Source organism: Athene cunicularia, assembly GCF_003259725.1.
Source record: "Athene cunicularia isolate RWA chromosome 2 unlocalized genomic scaffold, athCun1 chr2_part1, whole genome shotgun sequence".
In the NCBI taxonomy this organism is placed as follows: Eukaryota; Metazoa; Chordata; class Aves; order Strigiformes; family Strigidae; genus Athene; species Athene cunicularia.
In genome coordinates this window covers 76,739,662-76,746,612 of record NW_020799095.1, presented here as the reverse complement: position 1 = coordinate 76,746,612, position 6,951 = coordinate 76,739,662, and the positions used below count along the sequence as shown (strand labels likewise).

General features: G+C 38.2%; 1 long non-coding RNA gene and 1 other non-coding gene across 2 annotated transcripts; both read left to right on the top strand.

The window, feature by feature from the left end:
* Positions 1-3,309: 3,309 nt before the first annotated feature.
* On the top strand, positions 3,310-5,238 carry LOC113476718. Its single transcript, XR_003397768.1, has 2 exons — positions 3,310-3,813; positions 4,190-5,238. It is a non-coding gene; the product is annotated as an uncharacterized LOC113476718 (long non-coding RNA).
* LOC113477446 lies at positions 3,617-3,685 on the top strand. The gene has a single exon (XR_003397911.1). It is a non-coding gene; the product is annotated as a small nucleolar RNA SNORD123 (small nucleolar RNA).
* Positions 5,239-6,951: the final 1,713 nt, after the last annotated feature.

The window sequence follows — 6,951 nt, the reverse complement described above, 5'->3', positions numbered from 1 at the left end:
TTTTTTTAAAAAAAAAAAAAAAACAAAAAAAAACAAAAAAAAAAACACCACCAAAAACCACCACACACCCAAACCACAAAAGCAAATACTAAAGGCCAGACTTTTTTTCCATAACAATCATGTATCCCTGACTGTCAAGGAAGTTTCCTTATTTCTAACAATACACTTTTGTAAGACACCAATGTAATGTATATTTATGTAGGATCACTTTCCTGTGAAATTTTCTCAGCTCCAGAAAATATTTCTATAGAAAATAAAAGAATCCATTTTATGCTTCAAAATTGCCATGAAAGTGACAATTCACGTATATACTCCCTTAACTTGTTTGGAGTGTTTCTAAGACGTATCTGTTTACATCAGCAAGTCCTACGCTATATATATATATCTCTTTACCTATTACAATAACTTTAGACTTTCTTTTTTCCAACTACTGTCAAAAAAATAAAAAAAATCAAACATCCATACTTTATCTATGAAAAGCAAGCACTGCACATGCAAAACCAACAGTAAAAAAACACATAAAAATTTTAGCTTTAATAATAATAACTCTGCAGTTTAGCTGTGAAACAATGGACATACATGGAAGACAACAACAAAACCCCCCACATTTATAGCTTTATATAATACTGGATTAATGATGTATGTTCTACCATAAAAAAAATTTCACTGGAATCATACTTTCTCTGTATGCATCCCCAGAGGTTTTAAGTCATGTGTCTTATAGCTAACCACCAATCTTATGGAAGAACAGTAATGATGTCAATGGTTAATTCAATTTCATTTTATTTTGTTTTGAAAAGCTCATGGGCAAAGATGTATGAAACTGGCCATGAGATTAACCATGTTTGAAATAAAGCTACAAAATGTAACATTGTTTAATGTTACATGTTACTCTGTACTGTGTCTAAGTGCAGAGTTAAATCAGATTAATTGAGTGATACAGGTAATTTTAGGCAAATCAATCCCCAGACATACTCTTGCAAGCAGTGGCTGAGAGGTGTTTGGGTCTGTACAAGTACCTTGCACAGTAGTGTCTTGATCCCAGGCTAAGCCTCTATTACTGTAACCAAAATAAATAATAAATCCTAACATAATCTTAGAGTATCATGCTGAGGATAGGAGAGGAAGAAGCAGGAGAAGCTCTGCTGTCTGATTTAAGGAAGGAAAAGAAAACCCTGAGAGGACCAAGCCCCAATTCTATCCAGCCTTCCTTCTAGCATGGATCACTTCCTCCTTTACCCTGCATTTTTCTGTCATTATATTTCTCACTGTTACTAATTCTTGATCCCTTCTTGCAACAAAATAGAGCCTAGCATGTCAAGGGATTTTAGCACGTGAAAGCGGTAAGGTAGTGCAGTTGGAAGAGAAAAGGCTGCACAGCACCTTCAGGCTTTTGGCCAGTTTGGTGGGAAGCCAGATTTCAGCTCCTCCCTGTGGTGGCAGGATATAAGGAGTGTTAGAAAGCAGGGAAGGGGGCGGATTTCCATCTGTTTAAGTGGGAAAGCCATGGTGTAAGGAAAGGCCTGTCTTCTCATTACCCATCAAAAGCACCTTGGATAGTATGTCTGTCTCTCATCATTTAGAAAAACAAAGTCAGATACTGTAAGCCCAAAGTTTAAGTTAGGTTAAGAGGAAAAAGAAAGAAAGAAGAAGAAAGAAAAAAAAAAAAAGGGGGGGGGAAGAAAAAAAGAAAAAAGGGAGGAGTTAGCTTCAGTAAAACTGAGCATTGAGCTATGTTTTGAGTTATGTTTGCATTGTAGGGAAAAGGATTGAGAGCAGCCCTGCAGAGAAGGACTGGAGGGTACTGGTGTATAAAAAGCTGGACATGAGCCGACAATATGCACTCACAGCCCAAAAAGCCAGCTGTATCCTGGGCTGCATCAAAAGGAATGTGGCCAGCAGGTTGAGGGAGGTGATTCTACCCCTCACATCTGCTCTGGTGAGACCCATCCTGCAGTACTGTGTCCAGCTCTGGAGCCCTCAGCACAGGGAAGACATGGAGCTATTGGAGCAGATCCAGAGGAGGGCCACAAAGATGAGCAGATGAATGGAACATCTCTTCTAAGAGGACAGACTGAGAGAGTTGGGGTTGTTCAGCCTGGAGAAGGTTCCAGGAAGACTTTATAGCAGCCTTCCAGTACTTCAAGGGGCCTATAAGAAAGATGGGGACAGTCTTTTTAGTAGGGCCTGTTGTGATAGGACAAGGGGTAATGGTTTTAAACTGAAAGAGGGTAGATTTAGACTAGATATGAGGAAGATATTTTTTACATTGAGGGTGATGAGACACTGGAACAGGTTGCCCAGAGAGGTGGTAGATGCCCCATCCCTGGAAACATTCAAGGCCAGGTTGTACAAGGCTCTGAGCAACCTGATCTAGTTGAAGACATCCCTGCTCATTGCAGGGGGGATTGGACTAGATGACCTTTAAAGGTCCCTTCCAACCCAAAAGTCTTCTATGATTCTATGAAAAGACGTCGCTTGCTTCACGATGACAGAGTTCAAAGGCTTTATTTTCATTGCATTTTGTTCATTTCACTCCATTAAAAACATTGGTTATTTTTGTTTAATTCATGAGAAGTATGCAGAGAAAAACTTTGATTTCTCACAGTTAATTGCCTGATTTTGTTTTTTCAACCACGTCATCTTTGACTCAGGAGAAACCCTCCTGGTGACCAGAAACTTTCCAGAGCAGACCAGCCAGGAGCATGGTGCATGTGAACAAGCTCCCTTTCCTGAACCAATGCTAAAGAACACAGAGTTTGTGCAGTCTGGTACCTTGAATCTACCTTGCTTATGTGACTTTGCGGAGAGACCTGTTCATCAGGTCTACATTGTGGTTTCTTCCTTCTTTGTCATTGAGATTCAGGAAAGTATTTGGTCTTCTGCATTTGAGTTGTGTGAATCCTCAGATTCCTGCCTGCACTGAGCAATGTCATCTTCCAAGGCTGGATCATCATGAGTATGCCATATTTGAATGTCATCCTCCGATGGTTCCAGTAGAGAAGTATACAGTTAAAAAGTAGGATATGCAAGGCTGTAGCCCAATAGCACAAACCCCAGTAGCAGATACAAGTTCAGACTGAGCAAATTTTTAATTATCTTAGCAAAAGACACCATTGCAACACTTACTTTAAATCACAGGGAAATAAATACCAGAGTTACAAACTCTCTCCTGTTTTCTGTCAAATTATTCTCTTGCATTATGTGCTGTATTTAAAGGTTACACTGACCAGTACCTTTAATATCTATCAATTAGGAACAGTGAAACGAAATTCCAAATTATTTGGCTTTTGAGAGCTAGATGTTTATCTGATGAGTTTATATTTACCATTTCTGATCAAAAGAGAGAATAAAGTAGTATTTCTCATGGTGTTTGTATGATTTAGGCTCTTTATAAACAAAGTGGTTTAATTTTATGAATGCTTAAGGTGATATTTTTGACACAACTATATAATATAAATAAATGTGCACTTGAATTTATAAATGTACAAGTTGATTTTTAGTAATTGCCTCTTTTCATTAAAGTCTCTGACAGATAAGGCAGTTAAAGAAGATGTTATATAAGCCTTAAATAAGCACCATCTAACTTCAAGTCTCAAAAAATATCCAGCTATTTGGTGAAAATGATGAATTCTGGGGTACTGATTCATGTGATCTGAAAAAGCCATCCATTTCCTGATTCACCTTCACATCTCCTCCAGGAAAAAAATTAATATTTTGCAATGAATACCTGCAGTCAAAACATTTTTATGTGTTTGTTTTTCTGTCTTTCAGCCACTACCCTGAACTCATACTTTCAAAATGAAGAGGAAGGTAGGTGTGAGAAGAAAGAATGCCTTGGAGAAATCCATTTGAAAAGTTTGAGGAATAGAAATAATAGGAAATATTAATAACTCTGGTCTCTTAAATAGGTCAGAATTTGGACTGAAGTTATGAAAAATTACAAGCCTAAGACATAAGCCCTATTACATTTGAATCTATATTGAGGGATTTTAAAATTTATACATAATAAAAATATTAGCGTGCTTTGTCCTCTACTTTGGATGATAATATACTCTGCTGCCTTACACAACTTTCTTCTATAGACTAATTTAAGTTTTAATTTTTTGGTTGTTAGCCCCAAGACACCACCTTAAAGTAAGCCAGGATATGATTTAGCAATCCATTAGTTCCTCCTCTCTGTTTGCAGGTCCGTACTCATTAATATTGGATTCCTGTGTTACTACATCACCCAGCAGTACAAGTGAGATTTGGGTAAAGAGTACATATATATGACCTTATCACTGCTAAATGGTCTAAAGCACAGGATATAGCACTTATCTGGACTTCAGGCTTTTGTGCTGGCCTTTTTGGGACTGTGTGGGTAGAGACAAAACTTGGCATAACTCCTGACTTCATGGAACCGGACCATTACAATTTTTAGAAGAAATCTTAACCAGCTCTGCAGCCCTCATACTTGGGTAACGTTTCTGTGACACTGGTCTAGCATTAGGAGCCCTAAATCACATTTACCCTGTGAAAGCGTGCTGAGCAGGCAGCAAGTGCCAGGCACCAAGGCGCACAGCATGGGAAATGATGGTGGAGTTGTCAGTGCACAAGAATTTCATAATAAATTCTCCAAGTAAGCCAGGCCCTAAGTCACTTCTAAAAAGTGATTTAGCTAAATTAGAGCAAGCTCCTGGGTGAACATTTATGGTTTGCTTTGAGCATATCTTAAATCCACTAAAAAATGAAGAAAAAAAAAAAAAAAAAGACTAATTAGAAAAAGTTTTCCCTATAATGAGTCTCACTGACTGTCTTTAATGAGACTTCATTTACCTTTTTTATTTAAACGCAGACAGCATATTTGTGTGACCAAAATCTCATTCAACCTCTGCCCTTTCACTCTCTCAGACTCACGGTGAACACAAAAAGCTAGAAGTACTTGTCTAGAGGGTTTATGTAGGAGGTAAGACAGTCAGGAACTTAACAAGATGCATGGCATATTATAATAGATTGTTTTTTCCAGCCATACATTCCCTATCAGCTCAGATCATTTAGTAGCACCAGTAAAAGTTTCAAGTCCAATTCAAGTCATACTTTCCTCAGTTGCTCCCAAACTGTGTTCAGCTGCCTGTTAGGAAAAAAACTAGATGGTGTTATTTACAACCAGTCTTTTTAGTCTAGAATTGTTAAAACCCAAAATGCTTGACAACTTGAAAGTGGCTACAGAAGTAGTATTAGACAAAGATGAAAGAGTGTTGGGATTCTAGAGGGCTTTCTGTGAGAGAATGGCCATGTGAGCAATCCTGCGTGATAACAAGAATAAGAGCCTCAGCCGAGCAAGAAGGCGATAAGGATGTGACCCTGAATGAGGGGGTTGAAACTCGACAAGACAAACAACCCCCGGAAGGGGTTGGGACGGAAGAGGGAGTTACACAAGGCAGAGGCCTGGCAAGGCTGATGTGGCACTTTTTAACCAATCATAAGAAGGTTTAAAGCGTGGGCTAAGTTAACTGTCCAGTCTTGAGGACTTGTACTGCATGTTACTCGTGTGCGGGAGAACATTATAAAAGGGCTTTCTTAGTTGTAATAAACGGGCATTGCTTGATCACATTGGTCCTGTGTGTGCTCAGCTTTCCTGCAAAAGAGAAAATAAATTAAAACTAATGCATGTTTATCACTGAGAAACTAAAAATAGCCAAAAAAAACCCCAACCAAAAAACACCTGAATTAATTTACTTTGCTGATTTTGCTTGGATACTAAGGCACACCCCTCACAGCCTAGTCTTCTGTTCCATCACTAGTCTAACTCATGTCACACTAGAGCAATAGGAGTGTAAGGAGGTACCCACATCATCCTAGACTTGAAAGGAAGCCCTGCAAAGCTTTTGTGCATCTCAGTTGGCATTTGCGGATTTAGCCTGTTCTGCCTGTCTCCATTCAAGGTCAAATATGTAAGTGTTAAAAATACATGATAGAGATTCCCCTACCAAGTGTCATTTACAAGAGCAGATGCTGTGGGCTGTGAATTAGGGACAGTGGATATTGGTCTCATATCATGCTGTTGTAAATACCCGTTTGTATCTGATCACTGTCCCAAATCCCTCATGTATGGACATATGGTACAAAAGTGTCATTTTTTTAAAAAAAGTTTTTCAAGTCACCTGTAAGTAGCAGCAAAATTCTGTGCAAAACCTGTGTTGAACTGAACTCCCTCCAGTCATACCTTCAGCCTTCATGCAGTGTTCTGTCCCAAAGGGATGTTCAAACCAAAGGGATCCCACCATTTCCCAAATAGCTGTGAACTTTTCTGGCAAAACATACTTCATCTGTTTATTGTAGGCAGTCCGTTTAAAAGTGTTCAGCTATTTTCTACTATAAGTTGATTTTTCATTCAGATATGTATAACTCAGCCTGCATTGTGACTTTGGCAGTCAGGGTATAAGGAAGATAATGTTCATTGATAAGCAAAAGTAGGAAGCAGTAGCATTAAGAATATGGAATTAATATGCACTTGGTGACCCTAATTCTAGTGCTACCTAACATTTGAGTCTTTGACTTAGTGCCCTTAGCATTCTGCTAATGTCAGATGTTTGGTATAAGTTCAGTTATTAAATTTTTATCCTTCTTATTACTTTCCATAACCTGAAACAGTTGTAATTATTGAAATTATTTAAATCAGTATTGTACTCAAAATGCTTTTATTGTTTTTCTTTGTATTTTACTTAAGAAAAACTGCTCTACTAAAAATATTGTGTGTTAATTGTTGGGCTGAACACATGCAAACATGTAAGAGATTTTGTTGAAGAAGGGAACACCTCTCCTGAGTCTGCTCCACGAAGCCAGGATTTGATTTTCAAAACCTAAAGTTTCATAAAATAAGCCTCATTGCAAAACACTTAGCAGGAGGAATGATGTCCAGATATACTATCAATGAGCAAGAACCACGTTTTTTTGCAGTTACCCCCA